Source organism: Delphinus delphis, chromosome 12, assembly GCF_949987515.2.
Source record: "Delphinus delphis chromosome 12, mDelDel1.2, whole genome shotgun sequence".
Taxonomy (NCBI): Eukaryota; Metazoa; Chordata; class Mammalia; order Artiodactyla; family Delphinidae; genus Delphinus; species Delphinus delphis.
The window spans coordinates 45,125,122-45,151,903 of record NC_082694.2 but is presented as its reverse complement, the minus strand read 5'-3'; the positions used below and the strand labels follow the sequence as shown (position 1 = coordinate 45,151,903).

The 26,782-nt window shown below is 38.1% G+C and overlaps 1 protein-coding gene across 2 annotated transcripts in view; it reads left to right on the top strand.

Moving 5' to 3' along the window:
* ACYP2 (acylphosphatase 2) overlaps positions 1-26,782 on the top strand; it is a 156,012-nt gene that overhangs the window by 91,791 nt on the left and 37,439 nt on the right. The gene's annotated exons all lie outside the window — the stretch shown is intronic.

The following is a 26,782-nucleotide window of genomic DNA, read 5'->3' as shown; positions in this document are numbered from 1 at the left end:
CCATTCTTCTGCCTCCATTAATCTGCTATTGATTCCTTCTAGTGTATTTTTCATTTCAGTTATTGTATTGTTCATCTCTCTTTGTTCTTTGATTCTTCTAGGTCTTTGTTAAACATGTTACATCTTCTTCATCTTTGCCTCCATTCTTTTCCCAAGATCCTGGATCATCTTCACTATCATTATCCTGAATTCCTTTTCTGGAAGGTTATGTATCTCCACTTCATTTAATTGTTTCTCTGGGGTTTTATCTTCTTCCTTCATCTGGTACATAGTCGTCTGCCTTTTCATTTTGTCTATATTTCTGTGAATGTGGTTTTCCTTCCACAGGCTGCAGGATTGTAGTTCTTCTTGCTTCTGCTGTCTGCCCTCTGCTGGTTGAGGCTATCTAAGAGGCTTGTTGCAAGCTTCCTGATGGGAGGGACTGGTGGTGGGTAGAGCTGGATGTTGCTCTGGTGGGCAGTGCCCAGTAAGACTTTAGTCCACTTGTCTGCTGATGGGTAGGGCTGAGTTCCCTTCCTGTTCGTTGTTTGGCCTGAGGTGTCCCAGCACTGGAGGCTACAGGCTCTTTGGTGGGGCTGTGGCAGACTCTGGGAGGGCTCATGCCAATGAGAACTTCCCAGAACTTCTGCTTCCAGTGTCCTTGTCCCAGCAGTGAGCCACTGCTGTCCCCCACCTCTGCAGGAGACCCTCCAACACTAGCAGGTAGGTCTGGTTCAGTCTCCTGTGGGGTCATTGCTCCTTCCCCCTAGGTCCTGATGCACACACTACTTTGTGTGTGCCCTCCACGAGTGGAGTCTCTGTTTCCCCCAGTGCTGTCAAAGTCCTGCAATCAAATCCCACTTCAAAGTCTGATTCTCTAGGAATTCCTCCTCCTGTTGCTGGAACCCCAGGTTGGGAAGCCTGACGTGGGACCCAGAACCTTTACTCCAGTCGGTGGACCTCTGTGGTATAATTGTTCTCCAGTTTGTGAGTCACCCACCCAGCAGTTATGGGATTTGATTTTATTGTGTTTGTACCCCTCCTACCATCTCACTGTGGCTTCTCCTTTGTCTTTGGATGTGGGGTATCTTTTTTGGTGAGTTTCAGTGTCTTCCTGTCAATGATCATTCAGCAGTTAGTTGTGATTCTGGCGCTCTCACAAGAGGGAGTAAGCACAGGTCCTTCTACTCTGCCATCTTGAACCAATCTCCCATTAGTGATTATGTTTGTGGGGCAAAAGAGTTGGCAGGTGGAAGAGGAGAAATAGGGTTGCTATTATATTTTTTCTCCAGTATGTCTGGAAATGGATAGTCATCAAATCCTAAATGGTTGAAAGATTGCCAGGGAAGGGACTACCAGCCAGGGGGGAAGCAATGACAGGGCTTGTTAACTGGTCCTCATGAAAGCCAATTCCAATCATTTCAGGTAATATTTGAGTACCTACAGTGTACCATGTTAGTTATTAGGGATACACACTATGACAAGATAAAGTCCTTGCCTTCCAAAAATTTCCAGTCCAGCTGTGGACAGCACAGCTGTGCATCTCTAGCTGAACCGGAAGAAGGGCTGGGCAGAGTGTGATTGGAACAGAAAAGGAGCTGGTTGTTGTGACTGGGTCTTGCATGTTTTTTCCATCATTTGATAGGATGATTTGAAAATAATTTATATTTTTAACTCTTTAAATCACAAAGAAAGAAAAATACTAAGGGTGTTTTAAACGGTTACAAACAAAATCCTGTAATAACACTTTTTTTCTTTTAATAGATGAGGAGTGATAGGACTAGCTGCTTCTTTACAGTTTTGTCACATTTCAGATTTCTTGAATGCTCCTTTTAGGCTTCAGGGACATTATTGTCACCATGAGGTACAGCTGTTTTGCTTGTTTGTATTCTTCTTAAGGGACACTAAGTCTTTCGGCATCATTTTTATTTCATCTTTTGTATTCAAAAGTTTAATTGCTAGTGATCTTCATCTTTGACAGTGTCCACAGGAAATAAGTGGATATTACATTATTCATACTAATGAGGCTCCAATGACAAAGATTCCTCCCAATTAGCGGTAATTATTTTTGGTTCCGGAATTCCTTAAGGATTTTTTCTCCTACTTATTTCATTCTTAGACAAGTAATAAAATAGAACATTTTCTGAGTATAGAACAATGGGGGGATGGGGCATTCCAGAAGATGCCAAGTAATACAAGGAAGCTAACCTAGGATTAAAAACTCACTGCAGAAAATCCAGAGGCTGAGAGGGTGATGGGGGAGGGGAGGGGGAATTTGATGTTGAATTAAATTCTCTACTGTATCTAATTAATGTTTTATTTCAGTAGAGTTGTCACTTTGGTGAGTACTTTAACTTAAATATTTAGAGAAAATTGGAAAGTTTGTGAGAAAATGAAGTCTTGTATAAACACAGTGATCTTAATTGTTTACATTTACTGCAGAAATCCCTGAGTCACATCAGTGTGACCCAAGTACTCACCATCACCATTAATTCACAGGGTATCCTGGATGCTTTGGGAGATGGTAGCCACGTTCAGTATTCAAGACCAAAAATATTTAAATACCCAAGTCAGTAAAAACCGATTATCCTGGATAAGTCTGGAGCCGTCATTTAAAGATGTTCAGTGCCTGGAGTTTTTATATGCATTGGTGAGGCCTCAGTTTCCTCTAACAGATAATCTGCTGTTATTACTGGATGTAGGCAGTAATAAAGGGCAGAGTCAGGAAGGACAAAGAGTTTACAGTACAGAATTTTCAATAACGTGTTGATGTCAGGAAAAGAGTAGAGCCATTTCTGATAAGAAGGAAGTGTTAATTTTAAATAGCTGTGAATGTACTTTCTGTGATCTTCTCCTGAAAAGTAACAGCAGGGTAATTCATAGGCCGCAGGTCACAAGATGAGCTTGAGTAATCGATCCCTCAGTGAAACCAAAGAGAGGAGAAGTAAATACTGGAGGAGGTGACAGAGTTCAGCCCGGGAATGGAACACAGAGTCTTTTATGATTCCATGTTCTTGCCCCAGGTTGACATTTGGCAGTGGCCACTTCCCTCCTCTAAGCCCTTGCCACTCCCTTACAGTGAATCAACACTTATCAGTAACTATGAATGCACAGGATAAAAATTACTCCTAAATTAGTTTCAGAAATGACATAGAAATTTTTTTTATATTGGCTAAAACTGTATACATTTTTTTAGATTGGCTAAAACTATATGTGTGTATATATATATATAGCATATATATGTATCTATCCTTTTTCTTTCTTTTTCCTTTTTTTAAAAAATAAATTATTTATTTATTTTGCGCTGGGTCTTAGTTGTGGCACATGGGATCTTCCTTTCAACATGTGGGATCTTTAGTTGCGGCATGTGGGAGCTTTTTTTAGTTGCGGCATGCGGACTTCTTAGTTGGGGCATGTGGACTCTTAGTTGCAGCACATATGAGGGATCTAGTTCCCCAACCAGGGATCGAACCCAGGCCCCCTGCATTGGGAGAGTGGAGTCTTACTCACTGAACCACCAGGGAAATCCCTCTATTCTTTTTCAAATTCTTTTCCCATTTAGGTTATTAAAGAATATTGAGCAACATCCCCTGTGCTATACAGTAGGTCCGTGTTGGTTATCAGTTTTAAATATAGCAGTGTGTACATGCCAATCTCAAACTCCCAATCTATCCCTCCCCCTTCCCTTTCCCCTAGGTAACCATAAATTCGTTATTAGCGATAACGAATAAGCGATATTGTATGATACTTGTCTTTCTATGTCTGACTTACTTCACTTAGTATGATACTCTACAGGTCCATCCATGTTGCTGCAAATGGCATTATTTCATTCTTTTTAATGGCTGAGTAATATTCAATTGTATATATGTACCACATCTTCTTATCCATTCATCTGTCGATGGACATTGACATGTCTTGACTATTGTAAACAGTGCTGCAATGAGCATTGGGGTGCATGTATCCTTTCGAACCATGTTTTTCTCTGGATATATGCCTAGGAGGGGAATTGCTGAATCATATGGTAGCTCTATTTTTAGTTTCTAAAAGAGCCTCCATACTGTTCTCTATAGTGGCTGTACCAATTTACATTCCCACCAACAGTGTAAGAGGGTTCCCTTTTCTCCACACCCTTTCCAGCATTTATTGTTTGTAGATGTTTCGATGATGGCCATTCTGACTGGTGTGAGGTGATGTCTCATTGTAGTTTGGGTTTGCATTTCTCTAATAATTAGAGATGTTGAGCATCTTTTCATGTGCCTCTTGGCCATCTGTATATCTTTTTTGGAGAAATGTCTGTTTAGGTTTTCTGCCCTTTTTTTTTTTTTTTTTGGCCACACTGTGTGGCTTGTGGGATCCTAGTTCCCCGACCAGGGATCGAACCAAGGCCCATGGCAGTGAAAGCACTGAGTCCTAACCACTGGACTGCCAGGGAATTCCCAGTCTTCTGCCCATTTGTTGATTGGGTTGTTTGTTCTTTTTTATATTGAGCCACATGGGCTGCTTGTAAATCTTGGAGACTAATCCCTTGTTGGTTGCATCATTTGCAAATATTTTCTCCCATTCTGTGGGTTGTCTTTTCATTTTGTTTATGGTTTCCTTTGCTGTACAAAAGCTTTTGAGTTTAATTAGGTCCCATTTGTTTATTTTTGCTTTTATTCCCATTATTCTAGGAGATGGCTGGGAAAAGATATTGCTGTGATTTATGTCAAAGAGTGTTCTGCCTATGTTTTCCTCTAAGAGTTTTATAGTATCAGTTCTTACACTTAGGTCTTTAATCCATTTTGAGTTTATTTTTGTGTATGGTGTTAAAGAATGTTCTAGTTTCATTTTTTTTTACATGTAGCTGTCCAGTTTTCCCAGCACCACTTACTGAAGAGACTGTCTTTCCTCTATTGTACAGTCTTGCCTCCTTTGTTGTAGATTAATTGACCATTGGTGCGAGGGTTTATTTCTGGGCTTTCTATCCTGTTCCATTGATATATGTTTCTGTTTTTGTGCCAGTATCATACTCTTTTGATGACTGTAGCTTCGTAATATAGTCTGAAGTCAGGAAGCCTGATTTCTCCAACCAGGTTGTTCTTTCTGAAGATTACTTTGGTTATTTGGGGTCTTTTGTGTCTCCATACAAATTTTAAGACTTTTTGTTCTAGTTCTGTGAAAAAAGGCCATTGGTAATTTGATAAGGATTGCATTGAATCTGTAGATTGCCTTGGGTAGTATAGTCATTTTGACAATATTGATTCTTCCAATCCAAGAACATGGTATATCTTTTCATCTGTTTTTGTTATGTTCAGTTTCTTTCATCAGTGTCTTATAGTTTTTGGATTACAGGTCTTTTGTCTCGTTACATAGGTTTATTCCTAGGTATTTTATTCTTTTTGATGTGATGGTAGATGGGGTTGTTTCTTTAATTTCTCTTTGTGATCTTTCATTGTTAGTGTATAGAAATGCAAGAGATTTCTGTGTATTAATTTTGTATGCTGCAACTTTACCAAATTCATTGATGAGCTCTAGTAGTTTTCTGGTAGCATCTTTAGGATTTTCTATGAATAGTATCATGTTGTCTGCAAACAGTGACAGTTTTATGTCTTTTCCAATTTGGATTCCTTTTCTTTTTCTTCTCTGATTGCCATGGCTAGGACTTCCGAAACTATGTTGAATAAAAGTGGCGAGAGTGGACATCCTTGTGCTGTTCCTGATTTTAGAGGAAATGCTTTTAATTTTTCACTGTTGAGAATGATATTAGCTGTAGGTTTGTCATATATAGCCTTTATTATGTTCCCTCTATGCCCACTGACATTGAGAATTATACAGCATTCCTACTACCCCAGCTAACTCTTAGGAGTACACTCATTTTGATCCTTAAAGAAATGTGATACAATTTTTCTACACTGATTGAGAATTTTTATCAATACATTTTGCTGGAATAATGATAAGCTGCCTGAGTCTGTGAAATTGGGTAAGAGCTTGTTATTTTGGTGAAGGCATATGTATTTTGAAGATCTGTCTTCAAGCCACTAGGTACAAATATTGAATGTGGTTTGAATTTGGAAGTTGAGTGCTTCATGGTTTCAGATTGGACCACTATTGTTAGGATACATTCACTTTTAAATCCAGTCTTAATACCTGTGTGTGTTTAGAGTATCTTTTTTCAAAGAATAAGTAACAATCCTCCCCCAGACCCCCACCCCGGGGAAGTTTACCTAAGTGCTAGGTGTTTAGGGACTGGGGATTTTGTTTGATTCTTCTTTAGGAGTTTGGAGTAAATCCTTTTTTCTATCTTTCATTTCTTTTATTTGACTTAAATAAATAGAATATGCACAGTAATTCTGGCTCCCCTGCTTCTGAAGCTGTCACACATGTAACATTCTTTGTGATAAAGCCTTAAAATATCATGAATAAATAGTGATATTTTAAAACTTTATTAACCTAAGGTGTTGTTATGTGTATGAATAGTGGTACCAACATTGCATAGAATAAGAACAGAATCATGTAAATGGATGTTATATCATTTAAGCTTTATTCTTATTCACACTTTATAAAAATTCCAAAAATATTTGGGACTATGAAATGAGATGCAAAGTTACACACATGACTATTTTCAGATTTCACCTCTGAGCTCACAGCTTAGAAATTCCAGGATTGAGGATCTCAGTGGCCTTGTAGGAATGGAACAGGCTGGTACTCAAAGCTGCCACCATTTTGGTCTGATTTTGCAAAACTTCCAAATCATCTGCTCAGAAAGCTTAGCTGCTTAGCTGAAACCCCAGCTGCTCTTCAAGATAAGCCATGATGACAGAGTGGCTATACAAGTAGCATCTCATAGATAGAGAAGCATGGACAAGCTCAGGCTGGTTGAACAATAGCTCCTTCCTCTTTGGAAAGAAAGGAAGATAGATGGAAATAATGAATTTCAGTGCCTTATTACTTTCTTTTGGGAAAGTGATCACATTTACTATAAATTAGGAAGGAGGAATTTACATAAAGTATGGAACAGGTCAGAAATGAGTAGACATATGGGATCAGGCAGTTCTCCAGCATTAAGCAAGGACTAAAGATAGTAATACAGACTATAATTCTGTAAATGGGTAGATAAAAACCATAATAATAACAGCAACAGCTAACATTTAAGGAGTGTTCAATACTTATTAGACACAGTAGTATGTATTGTCTATAGGTTATTTGTGTGCAAGGCAGGTGCTATCTTTATCCCTGATTTGGAGATGAAGAAATCAAGGTACACAGAAATTAAGAATCTTACTCAAGGTCATTTGTAGCTCTGCTAGCTTTTAGACCCAGGGTACCTGATTGCAGAAACCATACTCTTAAACAGTATGCCATACTGCCTCCCATGAATTTGATAGTAGATTCATAGTCCATCCATTGGTGGTGTTAATGGGGGAGGGGATGGCGCGGATTGGTGGAATATGGCCCTAACAGAGGCAGAGTTCTAGATCAGCAGTTCCCAACCTTTTTGACATCAGGGATTAGTTTCATGGAAGACAGTTTTTCCGCGGACAGGGGAAGCTTGGCTCGCTCGCCTGCTGCTCACCTCCTGCTGTGTGGCCCGATTCCTAACAGGCTGGGGACCAGTCCTGGTCCATGGCCCAGGGGTTGGGGACCCCTGTTCTAGATTGTTCAGGAAGTGCTACAAATACCTTAAATATCAAGGTAATCCTAAAAAAAAAAAAAAAAAAAAAAAAAAAAAAGGTCCATTCCAACAGACATTGGGTATTGTGGGAGTCTCCCTTTAAGTATTAGGGACCCAAAACAAGGAGATTGAGACTTCACAGTGAGAAACCCAGCCATGGGAAACTGGGATACAAAGCAAGGAACTCAGTCATGGTAGACTGGAGTAAAAATAAGAGGAACAGTAATTCAGGGCAGAGGCAGGAAGATCTTGACAGAGGATTTCTTCTGTTATCTCCCCTGCTGAGGGTGGAGTTGGTCCCAGAGTCAGATGCATAGCTGTGAGTCTGGTTAATTTAATATATTCAGCTCAGAGGGAAAGAGAAGCAGGGGCATGGAGCCAGGTAGGCCACTACAAATTAACCCAACTGGGTTAGAGTTCCAGGCAAGAGGCTAATTTTACTAACATTACTTCTCCACCACGGCAGCCCCTGCTTCTATGGGAGATGGTGGGAAGTTGTGTGGCAGTGACATTTAAATACCCAAGGACTGTGGAACAGGGAGATGAATTTTCATGCCATAATTACAAAATTCAATAGAATCTTTTCACATATATCTTACGGTCTAATCTAAGTCGTTATTCTCTTATTTATTATTTTTTAAGAACCATAGTATGTTAGGTAATATGTTGACGGTAGAGTTTGCTAAGCCATTTGGGAGATTATTAGAAAGAATAATTAGATATGAAATTGTTATTTAATTATTCATATCACTAGTTTATGCTGTTTTATAATAAGTTTTGGAGAATGTATATGATTTGGGGAGCTCTTGATTTGTATCCTTAAAGGATAGAGTGAACATTCAAGATAGTAGTACTTTGGAAAATCATTTATTTAAATAGTTTCCATTTGCTAGTCTTGTCCTCTATTCCACAGAAGAAAAAAGTAAAAAGCAAGTAGTGTTTATCCAACTCCCTCCATATTTTATCTCATAACAGCCCTAAAAACTATACAACTATCTGTTCTTTCTAAAGCTTATGATTTCCTATATCTAGTTGTAAATGCTGTTAAAAATTGCCCCCAAAATGTGTTTAAGAGCCCAGTTTAGTTTTATTTGTGCTAGGAAGCTGTTTTCCAGATGACTGGCATGATAGAGGGCTGTTTCTATCCAAAAATATTTCTCTTGCTTAATCCGTGTATTTGTCACGTTCTGTCCAGTAAATAGCTTTGTTATAAAATGGGTCTGAGATGTATAAAAGAAAAAATGCATCCAGGAAATGCAGTTACCTTCTGTTATGTAAATTCTCTAAATTGATACAGTTCATATGCATTTTTGAGTCTCATCTCGCATTAGAGAGTTGGCCTGAGATGGAGAATGAGCATTGGTTTGAGTTGAGACCTGTGGTAAATGCAAGCATCACCTGTTTAAGGAGCCGCCAAGTCAGTTCACCTCTGAGTTTGTTTCCTGCTGTGTCAGTTGGCAATAATACCTATCTTGCAGGGTCCTTATGAAAAAACAAATGTATATAAAGTTGCAAATGTAGACTTTCAGTAAAAGCTAACTGTTACCACTCATTGGCACCTGAACTATTCACTCGAGAGTATCCACTCAAGGCTATCTACTCAAAAGAGTTATATAATTTCAAATTATAAGAAAATGCTTTTGATATAAAAGGTAGTTTCCTGTCTCCCTGGGCACTCCACACAGCCTGCTGCACCATTAGCTGTTGCTATCTGCAGTTAATGATGACAGTTTGGTATGCATCCGGTACTACGCTGAGTGATTTACATATATTATTTCATTTAACCATAACAGCAATCCTTTCAGGAGATTTTTGGTCTCTGACTTTCTGCCATGACTTTGACCTATGTGTGTTTTCTTTTAGAACATGTATTCTTTTGACTTTTATCTGCCTTAGTCTATGCACGCTTTGCATTGATGACTTTATGCAACCAAACTATATTGGTTAGGAGGCTTTGGGATGCAAATAGAGAATCACAACTGATCTGGCTCAAAACAAATAAAGGGAATTTTTTTCGCACACACAACTGAACTATTCTTCACTGGGCTCTATTTCTTTGTGATTCTTTTCACTCTGTCTTCCGTCATGGCTTCCCGCATTGTATTAGAAATGGCCGAAGCAGTTCCTGACATGACATCTTTATGCTACATTTTCCATGGGACTGGAGAGCTTCCATTCTCCCAGACAAAACTCTTGACTTCCTTTGACTGGATCAGTTTCGACCTTGTGTTGCATTTGACATAATCACTGGGACAGGGGGTGTTGGAGTGCATTGACTGGCTTATCCTTGCCCTTCCTTCAGTTAATCACTGGACAAGTGGAATAATGTTAATCTGCTTAGTTCAAGCCTAGACCTGAGGTTGTGGTCAGTGTCACCCAAATCACAGAGGGGCATGATGAAGCAGGGGGTGAAGTGGTACTGGGAAGATAGATGTCTTTATCTTGTTTCTAATCTCACATGGAAAGCTTTCAACATTTTACCTTGAGTTATGATATTTTGCTATAGGTGCTTTTGATTAATAAAGATATTCTTTATCAGTTCAAGGAAATTACCAACACAGTTAGCTAAGACTTATTTTTTAAAATCATGAATAAAAGTTGACTTTTATTAAATGTTTTTTCTAAATCTGTTCATGTGGATTCTTTATTCTGTTAATGTGATAGATTACACTGATCAATTTTTAAAACAGCTTTAATGGGGTATAATAACATAAACTGCATGTATTTGTAGTATGTAGTTTGATCATTTTTCACATATATATATATACTTGTGAGACCATCACTGAAATCAAAATAATGAACATTTTTGTCACTCCCCTCCAAAACTTTCCTCAGGCCATTCTGTAACCCCTCTCTGTAGTCCCCTTCCTCTCATGCACCCCTCCACACAGGCCCCCAGGCAACTACTGATCTATCTTCTGTCACTGTAGATTAGTTGCATTACTGATTGAATTTTGAATGTTAAACTAACTTTCCATTTCTGAAGTAAACCAAATGTAATCATTATGTATTAGCTCTTTTTCTTACATATTTCTGTGTTTCTTTACCTAAAATTTTGCTTAGGATTTTTGCATCTATGTTTATAAATGTGATTGGACTGTAATTTTTTCTTTCTACTAACACCCTCATCAAACTGTGGTATCAAAGTGAAGGTGGTTTCATAAAATGAACTGGCGGTTGTTTTTCATTCTCTTTTCTATTCTCTGGGAGAATCTGTGTAAGATAGATATTATTTTTTCCTTAAGTATTTGGTTTGAATCAACCAGAGAAACCAACCAGACCTACAGTTTTCATTGTGGGAATGTTTTTAATTAACAATTTGATTTTAAAACAGAGAACTGCTTACATTTTGTTTCTTATGCTGTCAGTTTTTGTAAGATGCATGTTTTCTTGACCTTTTTATTGAAATATACACACAGTAATGTATATAATATTAAGCATAAAGCTCGATGAACTTTTTACAAATGCACAATTTATTGATGTAAAGTTGTTCATAATAGTCTCATCATTTAATATCTGTAGGCTCTGTAATGATATCCCCTCCTTTATTCCTGATACTGATTATTTAAGCTTACCTTCTGTATTTCCTCATTTTTCTCCATCGGGGGTTTATAAACTTACTTGTCATTTCAAAGAACCAAGTTGTATCTTTGTTGATCTTCTCTATTGTATGTTTGTCTTCTATTTTATTTAATGCTGTTTTTAATCTTTTTATTTCTGTCCTCTTATTTCTTTAGATATAAGCTGTTCTTTTAATAAATTTTTATAATTTTTAAGCTCATTGCCTTTCACCTTTCTTCTTCTCTAATATATGTATTTGGGGACACAAATTTTCATCTTAAAGTGGGTTTAATGTGACTCATAAATTTTCATGAACATTCACTTCAAAATATGTTTTATTATCCTTGTGATTTCTTCTTTGACCCATGGGTTATTAAGAGGTGTATTTCTTAATTTACAAGCATTATAGATTTTTCTAAGAATATTTTTGTCATTGATTTCTAGTCTTGATTCCTAAGTGGTCAAAGAATTTACTTTGTATGAATTTGATTTGTTGGAATTTGTGACAATTTGCTTTCGCGTATCGTTGATTTTTATAATGATCCATGTATATTGATTTATTTATTTTAATTTTTATTTTACTTTTGACTGTGTTGGGTCTTTGTTGCTGCACGTGGGCTTTCTCTAGTTCTGGCGAGCGGTGGGCTACTCTTTGTTGCGGAGCGCAGTCTTCTCATTGCGGTGGCTTCTCTTTTGTTGTGGAGCACGGGCTCTAGGTGCACAGGCTTCAGTAGTTGTGGCACATGAGCTCAGTAGTTGTGGCTCACGGGCTCTAGAGCACAGGCTCAGTAGTTGTGGCGCATGGGCTTAGTTGCTCTGTGGCATGTGGGATCTTCCCAGACCAGGGCTTGAACCCGTGCCCCTTGCATTGGCAGGCAGATTCTTAACCACTGTGCCACCAGCGAAGCCCAATCCATGTATATTTAAAGGCAATGTGTATTCTGCAGTTTGGGGGTACAGTGTAGTATGTGTGACTATTAGGTCATGTATACAAATTGTGTACCCTTATAAATTATTTTGTCTGATGTACATGACAAAGATATGTTAAAATCTCTCTGATTTTATTTTTTAATCCTCTATTTTGTTTTGTCAATATTTGTTTAATATATAATTTTGGGCTATGTTATTAGGTACATAAAATGTAGAATTATTATCTTTTACTGAAGAACTTAAACGTTTATCATTTTGAAGCATACCTATTTCTAATAATGGATTTTGCCTTAAAGTCTCCTATGCTTGATACAAATATGGTTTATATGCTATGGTTTATGCATTTTCTTTTTATATATAAAATCCCCAAATATATTATCATATACTTAAAATCCCCTAATATATTATTATACTATTGTTATATTCAGTTTATCAAAATTAAATCAAAATTCATTTAGATTTATCCACATTTGTCCTTTTTATCGTTCTTTATTCCTTCCTGCATCTTTGAGCTCCCATCTGGGAGCTGAATACAGCCTTTAGTATTTTCTTTAAAGTAGGTGGTTGGTGAAACACTCTCTACATCCCCCCCACCCCACTACAACATGAAAAATGTCTTTTGTTCACTTCATTATTGAAGGGTAGCTTGTAGGGAATTCTAGATTTACAGTTATATTCTTTCAGCACTTTGAAGCTACCATTTCATTTTCTTCTGGCTTCCCTCAATTCTTTTGAGAGATAAGCTATTAGTCTAATATTTGCTCCTTTGAAGTTAATCTTTTTTTTCTTTCAGTTTTCTTTTAATATTCTCTCTTTAACTTTAATTTTCAACATTTTTACTATGATGTGCCACAGTGTGCTTTTCTTTTTATTTATCTTGCTTTAGGTTCGGAGAACTACTTGAATCTATGACTTTCGTCAATTTGGGGAGAGTCTCAGCCATTGTCTTCTCAAGTACTGCTTCTTTCTCATTCCCTCTTCCCTCCCTTCTGGAGACTCTCTCACTAACTTTCTGGTCAGACTTGAATGGATCCCTGGCAACCTATTTGACCCCATCCCCTGCCATACTCTATCTTGTTCACTTACTTGTTTCTAACTACCTTGCTCTTTTTCTAATAAGCCAGCATACTGCTGCCTCAAGACTTTTGAAGATACTGCTTCCTTAGCCTGGAACACTTTTCCAGACATGTCCAAGACTCATTCCCTTACATGATTCAGGTCTCTGCTCAAATGTGGTCTTATCAGAGAGGATTTCCCTGACCACATTTTCAAAATTATTACCCAGACTCCTCCTCTTCTACTCACACTGTGCTCTAATCCTTTACCTAGTTTATGTTTCTTCATAACACTTATTAAATATGACACATTATATATTTAATATGTATTTGCTTATTCTCTGTCTCCTTTCATTAGAATATAAACTCCAAGAGAGAGGAGACTTCTTTGCTCACAGCTATATCCCAATCCCTGGAATTAGTATCTGGAGCAGAGTTAGGTGCTCAATAAATATCTATGGGATGAATGAATGACTAATAGATGATGGATATAGGAAGATAGAGTTCTCTATAGAAAGTGAAGAAAGCAGACAAGGAGAAATAAGCTAAGCAAGGATTTTAATTTTTATAATCTATATTTCGTTCTTTTGCATGTAAAGATAGTATCTTTGATCACATTTCTTTCCATGATTCTTACCTAAAAGAGTAAAATGAAATACTAATATGTTCAAAAGCATTTCTTTCATTAGTTTAAATTAACTGGCATCTCATCATTTAGTTTAGACATGTACTCCATAAATTTTTAAAGGCTTTTAATTAAAAAAATATTAAACCTACTGCATTAGTTAGCTTGGACTGCCATAACAAAATACCATAGACCAGGTGGCTTAAACAACAGAGAATTATTTTCTCACAGTTCTGGAAGCTAGAAATCCAAGATCTGGGTGCCAGCATGGTCAGGTTCTGGTGAGGACTGTCCTCCTGGCTTACAGCTGGCTCTCTTCTTACAGTGTTCTCATATGGCAGAGAGAGCGAGCTCTGGTGTCTCTTCCTCCTCTTGTAAGGGCACTAATCCCATCATTAGGGACCCAGCTCATGACCTCATCTCAATCTAATGATCTCCCAGAGGCCCCATCTCCAAATACTATCACATTGGAGTTAGGGCTTCAACATACAAATTTTGGGAGTATACAATTCAGTTCATAGCACTTACCAAATAATATGCATTATTTTCCAGTGAATTAATGAATAGGTATATTTAAGACACTTCCAGTGTTTTTCATAGTGTGAAATTATTATGATTGCACATAAAAACTTATTCAATTACTTTTGCAAAATATTGTGAATGCTTATAAGTTCAAAGGCTAAATTGGCCAGCACCTGGGTAATGCCTGGTCTATTTCATTTGTGGTTTGTAGGGATATCTATTTATTACGTAGCTATTTAGGGACTCACATGAATACATCATTTTTTTATGGGCAAAAAAACCTAACTCTGATTTTCTACATGTCTTTTGTACATTTATTTCCCTAAGTAAATCATAAATCCACCTCTAAAGCCTAGACCTACACACAGTATGCAGGCATTATAGCTACTCAGAAAGAACCTGTCGTGTAGGTCAAAGCTCCTTGGCTGGATAACTGACTCCTCTGATAGTAATGATTTTGCCTCACCGGCACCTACAGTATTTTTCTAGCTTGCCTGAGGTCAGCATGTCTTCCCGATGTTCATGGATTATGCTGCTTTTCCAAGAATGTCTCAAAGGAATCCTGCCTGAAAGAAAAGATGCCATACTCTCACATTTCACTGCCTATAAAGAGAGCGAAAATGGCCTCTGTCTTGTGCTTTTAGTCAGCTTCAACACAGAAATGGAACTGATAGTCATCAACCCAGAGTCTCCCCCACCGCCCATGTATTTTCTAGTCTAGAATGAAGCTAATGAGGTAAATAAAATGAAGCTTCCTAGAAAAGTGAAGGAGGAGAGCATCCACCACCTCACTGCTCCTCCCATTCCTCACCCCTGAAATAGGATTGTTAGTATCCGCTATGATCTAGAGGAGTATTTGGGGCTGTGCCATCTGTCCTCATTAGAAGCACTGAGCTCATAATGACTAAGAAGCTCCAGGGGGTTGTCTAAGCCACCAAGGTTAGAAAGGGGCACAGCATTATCACAGCTGAGCTAAAATTTAATATGATTCTTACTTTACCACCTATGGCTACCTAAGAAGGTGAGATGGCCGACAAATAGAGGACCTTAGTCATGGCTCACCAAAAAGCTGTCTTCATGATGGAATAGGGAAGAAGAAACTGGTAAATATTTCTAAATGTCATAGTTTACATACGAATTTAGTTTTAGAATTCTTCTCTTGTGGGAACTATGTACTTTAAAAATAATCCCTAAATTTAAAGTATTTATATCAAAAATTGTACATATACTCACCAATTACAAATTGGGAGTGTTCCCTAGAAGGAAGAGTAACCCCAGTGGTCCAGGGGCTGAGAATTCTGTCATTAGAGGTGGGGATTTCTTCTCAGAATGAAGTTAATGTGGTGTTCCTACCTGTGTGACCCCGTGGATGGTTGAAGGGGTCTGGGGTTATTCTTTATTTTTTTTTTCATTTTTTAAAAAATAAATTTATTTACTTATTTATTTATTTATTTTTGGCTGTGTTGGGTCTTTGTTGCTGTGCGTGGGCTTTCTCTAGTTGTGGCGAGTGGGGGCTACTCTTCTTTGAGGTGCACGGTCTTCTCATTGTGGTGGCTTCTCTTGTTGCAGAGCATGGGCTCTAGGTGCACGGGCTTCGGTAGTTGTGGCTCGCGGGCTCAGTAGTTGTGGCACATGGGCTCAGTAGTTGTAGCTTGTGGGCTCTAGAGTGCAGGCCCAGTAGTTGTGGCGCACAGGCTTAGTTGCTCCGTGACATGTGGGATCTTCCCGGACCAGGGCTCGAACCCGTGTCCCCTGCATTGGCAGGCAGATTCTTAAGCACTGCGCCACCAGGGAAGCCCTTAAAATCTCATTATTGATTAAGTTAGATCTTTACAGATTAATACAGTTGAGTATCTTTCCATATGTTTATTAACCATCTGTATCTCTTCTATGAATTTCCCGTTATGTACTTTGTCCTTGTTGTGGTATTTTACGTTTTTGTTCTTGATTCATAGGAGTTTTCATTTATTTTGGATAATAATTTTATCTATTACATATGTGGCAAATATTTCTCCCCAGTCTGTTGCTTGACTTTAATTTATTCATTAGTATTATTACTTTAAGTTGCAGAAATTTAACATTTTTACGTAGTTATATCTGCTAGTGGGTGGAGTAACTGTGGGGAGTTAAAAGTTGGTGTGCATGTGAATACAGTCTTTTTGGACAATTCCATGGTTAGGTAAGATGTTGGTCTGGGGTTACTCTAATGAAGGTGGGTAGGATTGAGCATCTCCACAGAAGTGTTGGGGGAAGGGAATATCACCATATCTCAGTAGTGTATTTTTAGAAACTAAATTTTAGATGAGGAATGAAGTCACAACCCTTGAACTAAGAAGAGAGTGAAAAACTAGGTATCAGTTGATTAATTTATGGTGGAAAACACACCTCATTCAGGAATCAGTCTACATGTGTACCGAAACATGACAAGCAGAGAATCATAAAAGAAAATTGCCTTTTCCCAGAAAAGTCAAACTTGAAAACTTTTGTGGCCTAGAGAACTCACTCGCCTGTTCCAAAAAAGATATTTCTTTTTCTGACTAATAACTTGAAAAAGTTGTCTCTCATCAGAGCTCCTGTAGCACACCTAAAGACATCAATACCTTTCTCATTCTCTAACTTTTAGTTTTCCCATTTTTATTGGTCCTCAGAAGTTTGTCGTTGCAGCATCCCCTGCCTCATCAATACCATAACAAGTGAAAATTCCCAAGACTGAGGCTTATATTACAAAGCGTGCAATTTAGACAAGCAACTCTGAGATGAGCAGCCCTCCCGCACATGGAGTGAGGAACACAATGATGTAGGAGTGAGAAACCCTGAGGGCTAGACCTAGGGCTTTTATTACCAAGCAGCCTGTGTTTTTCCAGCTTCGGTGGCTTAGGCTGCAAAATAAGATCCCTTTTACTTTTGCCGTGGAACCCAGATCTAGCACTTTATTTTATTTTAGTAATTCTGGAAAGAAAGCATTTAGGCCGAAGGGATGCATTTCTGTTCTCACTGAGGTAAAGAGGTTTTGTACCTTTTTATTTTTCTTGGTAAAATCTTCCCTTTTAATCTGGTAGCCTTTATTTTTGTTCTCTTCTCTTCTTCCTTTGGCTAGCTGGAGAGCAAGTGCCATAGACATGGCCCAAAGCATATATTCTTTTCACCCTTGGAGCAAGGAGTACCAGAGTGGAGCACCCTATCCCCTCTGGGCAAATGCCTGCGAGTAAAAACATTTTTAATTCAATCAGTTCAGTTATTATAAGCTGAATTAATCTGTAATTGTGGCATATCATGGGAAACTATTTATGACATAGGCCAGCTGACCCTTATCCAAGTTTCCATGGAAATAACAAGTATGTTCTTGGACTGTTCTGAAATTTCCAGCTGCTTTAAATGTCATATTGAAGCTAAGAAAGAAACCTTCTATTAATAAAATGTATTTGAAATGTGTTCTCAGGTGCTCAAGAGGTAGGCCTAACTTGAAAATATTGACTGAAAAGATTCAAGGTGCAATAACCATGGGCTTTCCCTCAAACTTCTTTAATTGAAACCTCTGATATTATTGTGTTGTTTCTATCTGAAGTCAAATGGGGGAAGAGATTGCAAAAAAGTTTTGTGGTTTTGTATTTTTTCCTCTATGAGATAGAGACTTACCTATGTCAGGAGAAGAAGAAGTATTCATAGTTTTCTCTTGAATGATCAAATAAAGTTTTTGTTCAAGAGATAAACCATATTCCATAATACCAGATTTATTAATCAAATGTATTGCTGTTAAGAGTGTGAAAATGTTTCAGATGAAATGATAGTATATGGGAGAAATTACCTATGTGTTTATAACAGGCCTAACAAAAGTGCAGACACCATGACTACACTGCATGCTTGGTGAAGGTAACGGCAGGTTTGCCGTATTCATAATATTTGAGTTAATCTGTGCAAATCCATGCACACCACTACAGAAATGACTTTCACAGTGAGGTCACTGCTGTCTGCAGCAATTACAGCAGAGCATCAAACAGGATGGAAACCACCAGGTTTGGCAAACAGGATATGCTTACAGAATTTAGTAATCCTGAGGTGACCCAGCCCATCACTGATGTCCCTGAGACAGCTGCAGGCTTGTCTACTCATTTTGCCTCAGTGGTCGTGTGGTTATTGATTTCCTCCATTAAAATGGAAAATAGGATTGTATTTGACATATACTTGGTGCTTTAGGTAAAGTATACAGTCATCTCTCAGTACTCGAATGGGATTGGCTCCAGGACCACCCCCCTCCCCCATGGATACCAAACTCCGAGGATGCTCAAGACACATATAAAATGGTGTAGTGTTTGCACATAATCTATGAGCGTCCTCCTGTATACTTTAGATCATCTCTACATTACTTATAATTCCTATTACAATGTAAATGCTATGTAAATAGTTGCTGGCATGTGGCAAATTCAAGTTTTGCTTTTTGGAACTTCCTGGAATTAAAAATATATATATTTTTTCAATCCGTGATTGGCTGAATCTTTGGATGTCGAACTCATGGATACGGACGGCCAACTGTATAATCCAAAGTTAGCTTCCTTCTTTGGTAAATCCCTGAATCAGTGATTTGCAGCTCTTTAGTATACATCCTTTCTCACCATTCTAAAATTTGCTTGTTATGAATTTATGTATTTCCAGTTTGTGATTTTTCTTTTGACTTTCTTATGGATTTTAGTTTTACCATGTAGATTAAAAACTTTTTTCAAGTAGTTGTATTTATCAATATTTTCCTTTATGCCTCCAGATTTTAAATAATAGAAAGACCTCCCCACTCCAAGTTAATAAAGAAGTTCTCCTTTGTGTTCTTATAGTATTTTTACGATTTTGTATTTTTAAAATTTAAATCTTTGCTCCTGTGGAATTTACTGGTGTACAGCATGAGGCATGAATCCAACTTAATTTTATTAAAAATGTCTCTCCAGTTGTCTAGACAATTTTTTGAGTTGTCCATCTTTTCCTCACTTTCAGATGCCATGTTTACACACCAAATCCTGTATGCATTGGGGTCTATTTCTAGACTTCCTGTTCCATCCTATTGATTCATTTGTTTATTCTTGTGTCAGTACTACACTTTTAATTATTGTAGCTTTATATTATAATAAGTGTTAGAAATAGCCCCCTTCATTTGTATTTATTTTTGGAGGCTTCGTTGACATTCTTTTTTTTTTTTTTTTTTTTTTTTTTTTTTGCGGTACGCGGGCCTCTCACTGTTGTGGCCTCTCCCTTTGCGGAGCACAGGCTCCAACGCGCAGGCTCAGCAGCCATGGCTCACGGGCCCAGCCGCTCTGCGGCATGTGGGATCTTCCCAGACCGGGGCACGAACCCGTGTCCCCTGCATCGGCAGGAGGACTCCCAACCACTGCACCACCGGGGAAGCTGACATTTTTTTTTAATGTATTTTGGAATTTGCTTGTCTCTCCGCCACCCCTTCCTCAAGTTTTGGCCTTGTTATTGTAATTACATTTCTAAGTTGGCTTAGGAAGAACAACTTTATGAGATTGAGACTTCCTAAGAACTTGGCATGCTGTTCACTTTGTCTCCTTCAGGAATGCTTTAAAATTGTGTTCATAAATCTTACACATTTCTAAAGTTCTTTTTCTTAGATATTTCATCTTTCATTATTGCTACTGTAAATGGAGTCTTTCCCCATTTCACTTTAAACTCACTATGTTTGTTCATCTGAAATGTATTGATATCTATATAGTAATTCTGTATCATGCTACCTTACTAAATTTTCTTGTTTACAGTACTTTTTCAGTTGAATATCTCAGGTTTTCCATAATGATTACAAATTGTGATAGTTTTTATTTCCTTCTCTGAATTTCTGTACTTCTAGTTTTTTTCTCTTATTAACTATATTGTCTAACATCCAGTACTGTTAAGTAATAGTGGTGACAAGTGAACATCCTTCTTTGTTCCTGACTTTAATGGGGATACCTCTACTGTTTCCCCAGTAAGCTTGATGGTCACTTTAGGACCAGGGTGTATTTTATCAAGCTAAGAAGGTGTCCATCTATTTCTTAAGTTTAAACATATTTCTAAATAATAAAGCCCCAGGCGTGTGTATCTGCAGCCTCCCTAGCACGATAAGATCAAAGCTCTAAAAGGAAACTTAAGACTTTCTAGTCCACCTTACTCCCATCATGAGTAATAAACTCCAGTCACAGTAATAAATTCCAATTACTTCCCCCCAGAAGTCCCAAAATTACATTGGAAAACAAGCTGGAGCTAAAAATCATTGTATCTTAGGTCTCACACCAGTGTTCTTCTGGGTACACAAAATTAACACTGAAAACTTATGATTATTTTTCTCTTCCATTGTGCATTTTCCTTGAGATTTTCCCATTTTATCCCTTTCTTTTCATCACATTGTTGGGACTTCACATGTGCGGCTTGGCTCCACATTCTTCCCCACTGCCGAGGAGCCAAGTTTATGAAGGATTTTTAGACAGTGACATAATCCCTTCCCCACCCCGAAGACCTCTGCTATTTGGTCTTCTTGGACAAAACGCATTGTCTTCCAAATACTGCTGGTCACTCCTGAAATTAAAGCCGAAAGCTTGCTGGGGCCGCTTGAACACCTGAAAATACGCTTTGGCTGTGACAGTGCCTTTAGCAAAGGGATGTGAACCAACAGTAGACGTGTCATAAATGCCACTGTGTCTTATATTCATTTGTGAGTGGTATTCAGATATCAAAAGAAATTAGGTCCTAATATGTTTACAGTCTTCAAAGGAAGAAAACAATTATATTATTAGTACTGTACTTCTGATTTTGATGTGTCATAACTTTAATAAACATAGAAATTAGTAAAACATTTTATATGCTAAGAAAATTTGTATACAAATGGGAAAAAGCCATTTGGCAAATTATTTTCTACTGTAAAACAAGATAGTATTTCTCTCCATGTATAGTTACTAGAGTCTGGAGTCAGACCTGGGTTTGAGTCCTGGCTTTACCACTGTCTGGCTGACTGACTGAACACAAGTAACATAATCTCAACTGAGTCCTGTTTTCCTAATCTGCAAATGGAGTCAGGAATACCTTGCAGAGTTGTATAAGAAGAGAAAAATGCACATGAAGTGCTTAGCACAGTGGTACCATGATGTAAGCCCTGAATAAATGAGAGCTCTTATTAGTATAGCCTATTGTTAAGAGCCATAATACAGCCTGTTGTGTTTCTTTAAATTACATGAAGTTAGAGGTCAAGGAACAAATATCACAATTTTTACTCAATTTGGATCTATAATTGCAAAACAGCTCAGTTATCGACATAGCCTCCTTTCTGAGACTTAGAACTAAGGTACTTGTAAGGATTTGACTGAAGTCTGCCCTGGCTCTTCTTTCTTGGGAATTATTTGGGCAGGCATGGCAATTAACACTTACCTACAACCTCAAGCCTAAAAATATGTTATTACCTTTTTTAAATTAGGTTTTCAGTAGCCAATTATTTTTTGACCGTTTTCCACCAATAAGTGGAATAAACCACTACAAAAGACTAATGAGATTCATACTCCACACATTTCGAGCTATAAAGGACTCAGGCATCTTCTACTTACACGTTCATTAAGTAATTTTGAAGTGCCTAATTTGTACTAGATATAAAATATATATCCTTAAAGATATATAGATGAAAAAATAGATTCCATACTGTGAAGAAGCTTACAGTCTAGTATGGTGTCTAGAGAGGAACTTAAAAGCCACCTTTTATAATATATGCCTTCCTTAATATTCCTAACTTCGGGGTGGGGGGGCAGAATAGTCCTCTTTTATGGTCCCATAGCACTCTATGCTTGCACTTATTTTAACATTTCTTACACTGTACATTGGCTCCCAAGCAAGACTGTAGGCTACTTGAAGACAGGGACTGTGTCTTACTCATCACAGAAGAAAAAGATACCTAAACATGATCTTAAATAACTTAAAATTGAGAGACAAAGGCCTATCTACACTACTAACACATATAAAGAACTAACTTAAATATAAACTTGTATGAAATAAAATACTATGGGAAGTAGGAGGTTTTAGAGGTTATTTAGAGGAGATGGCATTTGAATTGAATTTAGAAGGAATAGTAGGATTTCCAAAGATAAGGAGGCAGGGAAGAGAATCCAAGATGAGGGAAAGTCATGAGCAAGACAGTGCATGGGCTGCTTGAGGAATAGCAAGGACTCCAATGTGAGTAGATGCTGGCAAGAATGTTAGGGAGGGACTTGGCTGTAGCTGACCTTGAATGCAACAGTAGGGTGTTAGGACCTTCTTTTGCAGGCAGTGGTGTGTTGACAAGGATATTTGTACAAAAGGGATTAGATCACTTTGTCAGTAGTGTGAATGATGGGAAGAGAAAGATCAGATTCAGGAAGGGAAGCCTAGAGATTTTTAGTAATGTAGATAAGAGATGTTGACGTAAAAATAGATATGGAAAGGAAGAGAGCAATTCTGGAAACATTGTGCAAAAGGACATGTCAAACCCTGATCTTAGAGTAAGAGTTGGAGATTCCAATTTGAGTCATTTTCTCAAAGGTGATGGCAGAAGCTCTGGAAGTGGCTAAGGTCACCCAGGAAGAGCAGAGATAAAGTAAGCCGGGGGAGGCCACAGAACCTTGGGGAAAGCTTATATTTAAGGGGTAAGTAAATCTTCAGATTTAGAAGAAATGATGCTTCAAACTTGTTACTAAAAAGATGAGGAAAACTGTGTCTTTAGAATTAATCGGTTTGCCTAGTTTACAGCAGAGCCCTTTAGAACCCAGGTGCCCCAACTTATAACTCAGTGCACTATTAGTTTGCTCTAGACTCTAGTTTAATGCTAAATTTAAAAATCCCACCTACCACCTTTCCCATCCTCATCTATTTTGGTAAGACAGACTAAACTTGAATTTTAGACTCCTTTACATAAATCAAAGTATCCTGCATCTCTCATGCTTCTAGCTACCAATAGCAAAGAGAAAATTTTGCCATTGGAAAATTCAGGGCAAGCCATCCATATGGATGCCATTTAAAATTATAATGTGTGATGTGATTGATAGTAAGAATCGTAAAAAGCCTAATTAAGTCTACCTTATGTTTCAAAGGCAATAAGTTAATCTTACATATCAGTACATGTTTTTATATCCTTTATGTTAAAAAAAAAACCTGCTGCCATTTTCAACACTGAATTATCCTTATTGTCCCCAAATACCTTGTTATATACATAAATGGAAAGGTTTTGCTCAAATAAGCCAAACCAAATGATTTCTTTAGTTTTACAGAAGATTTTGTTGCTATTAATACTGCAGTCTTCTATGGCATGTGCCAAAGGTGTAGTGTGAAATTCTGTTTTTCACTCAGTGAAATATTTATACCTCAAAGAGGGAGGGCTCAAAAGAAAGGATATGAAACTTTGATGCAGACCTTCTTAAGAAGCAAGAATGTGATGGGGTCATCTCAGAAATAGCATCATCCTTGCTGAACAACAGAACTAAATAATATTTGGCTTTTATCATTTATTTAGCTGGAAGAGCTAAGCTTTGAAAATGAACCATCACAAACCATAATTAAATAAACTGTTTACAACTCAACTCTGATAAAAGTCAGTTGATAAAAAGAGCAGGAACAATATAAATACTAAAGCTTGATGGCCCATACCTAGATAAAAATTCCCCGCCCCCCAGGAAATGGATTTTAACCATTTGTGGTACAGTAAATGATCCTATTAGAATACTAGTATATGGACCTACAGCCTACCCCCGAAAAACCTGAAACATACTTTTAAATTGGCCAGTCATTTCCTAGCATTGAAGTTCCAGAAAGATGGTGGGTTTTGTTGTTGTCTTTGTTGTTTTATTTTTCTTTGCTTACTTTGGGTTTCTTTTTAATTTTTGTTTTTCTTAAGCAAGCATATTTTATTAAATATACATATAGAAAAATATGTTTCACAAATGTACAACTCAATGAAGTGTCGCAAATTGAATACACCCATGTATGTAGCACCCAGATCAAGACGGACATCCCCAGCCCTTCAGAATCCACCATCATCCTCCCTTCCAGCCAGTAGGTACCGCCCCCACCCCACAACTGTTGGCAGACAATTATCATGGGTCTCTGATACTTCTGCACATCTTGTGAGCAGAGATACCACCTGCCTTTGTTCAGAGTACCCTTTCAAGTTTACTTGGATAGCCTTGCAAGACAAGAGAGAGTGTTTTTCTCCAGAGAAAAGGGCAGTTTTGCTTAAGTCTTGAAAAAATAGAGATTGTGTCTCTTATTATTGTCTTTTATTATACTGTTTAGTATGTTAAAGATGTCTCCCTTCAAAGCAAAGGGTAGGCTTGTTTACTTCCCATTATAAAACTGAGGTTGCCTAAACTCAGGGTTCCTCTCCTGTAATGCAACCCAGAGTGTGTGCAGGTGTCACCTGGCTTTCTTCATGTTGCATAATTAGGAAGCAGGGCTCAAGAAGTTGCTGCAATACTGACACTGGCTATTGAGTTGTAAGGTTCTTCGTCTCTTGACTCAGCAGCTGTTAACTAGGCAGGGAACATAATAGTTTGTAAGCAGGGCAAAATCTCAGACGCTTCACTGTTCTTGGTAGTAATCACTATTCCAACTTCTACCACCATAGATTAGTTTTACCTGTGCTTAAAATTCATATATAAATGGAATTACACAGCATGTACTCTTGTGACTGGCTTCCTTCATCCAACCTCATGTTTGTGAGATTCATTCACAATTGCACGTAGGCATAGTTTTTTATTTCTCATAGTATTCCGTTGTGTATTTCAAAACTTACTTTGTCTACTGTTGATAGATGCTGGTGCAGTTCCTGCTCTTAGAATTGGGCTGTTATAAACACTTTTATGCATGTCTTTGTGAATATATGCAGTGCATGTATTTCTGTTGGGTATATTCCCAGAACTGGATCAGAGGGTGTGCATAGATACTGCCAAACAATTTTCTAAAGTATCTGTACTAAGCTACTCTTCCACTAGAAGTGTATGAGCATTCTTGTTTCTCTGTGTATTTCTCCACCCTTGTTATTTTTCATCCTTTTAGTTTAGTTTTGTTTACGTGCGTTTATTTTACCAAGGTGCACATAAGGAAAGATAAATATGCCAATGGTACACTTCCAATTTTACAGAGCAATCTCACAAGTATTTTTGCCATTTAGGAAAAGAGATACATCAATTATTAAGTTGTTACCAGGGTGAATTGTCAAGACAATCAGAGCCACAATTTTTTTGTAGGTTATTTTTCCATAAAGACAACAGTTTCCAAAGTCCTCAGAGTCTGATAAGACCAAGTTATTCAAATTATACTTCTAAAGATACAGTTTTAACAGAAACGAGTTGAAAACTGTGTGAATATTCACAAAAGTCTCCATATTGTACCAGAAAGAAATTAACATTCTCCCAAATGTTCCCAACTGAAAGCAAAAGAAAATCTATACAACCACATCTTCCCAGTAAACAGAAACAGAGAAAGTAATAAGGTTTTACTAAATACTAGTGAAATTAAGGGCATGGTATTAATTTTCTACATAAAACACACGAAGTTGCATTGTTTGTATTTCTTTAAAAAAAATCATCTTTCGGCAACATAGCACTTCAACCACCTTCAATTCTCCCATCCCAATCCTGAGAAGAGTACTTCTCCTCCTATCACCTCTAACAAGAGAAGGTATCCCTTCCTTGTAGGCTCTGTCAATCCTGTGTTTATTCTAGGCCCATATTTCCCCTGGCTCATTTCTGCCTCTGGCCGTCTGTTCAGTTTTCCTTCTCAGGGCGGGCATCCATCACAATCTCTTTAGTTCTTCCATCCATTCATTCCATGTATGTCTTTCTTTAAACCAACTAGGCATTGCTATAGATGGGTGAGGGCTGGGAAGAAGGCAGAGAGGGACTGAGAGCTCTGGTAGTCTCCTTGACAGGACCATCTCTCTGCCTCTGGAAATGATAAACAGCCAAGTTAAACTGAAAAGCCTGCTTCTGCAGATGCTTCTGAGCTACCACTTTTTAAAAAGAGATAGAAGTGATATGAGAAATAGAAGAGAAACTGTACACCTACCCTGGCACTGCTGGCACTTCTTCATATTCGGGACGAGGAAGGGAGACAAAAGTACCTTTTTTTTTTTTTTTTTTTGCTGTACGCGGGCCTCTCACTGTTGTGGCCTCTCCCGTTGCGGAGCACAGCCTCCAGACGCGCAGGCTCAGCGGCCATGGCTCACGGGACCAGCCGCTCCGCGGCATGTGGGATCTTCCCGGACCGGGGGCACGAACCCGTGTCCCCTGCATCGGCAGACGGACTCTCAACCACTGCGCCACCCGGGAAGCCCCAAAAGTACCTAACTTTTGTATGGCTTCACTGGTTGAGGCTGAGAAAGCCTGGTACTTAGCAAGGACACCATCATTATCCTTGCCATGCAAATAGGGTCTAACTCGTCACCTCAGCCACTTGCCTGACAGTCAGTAG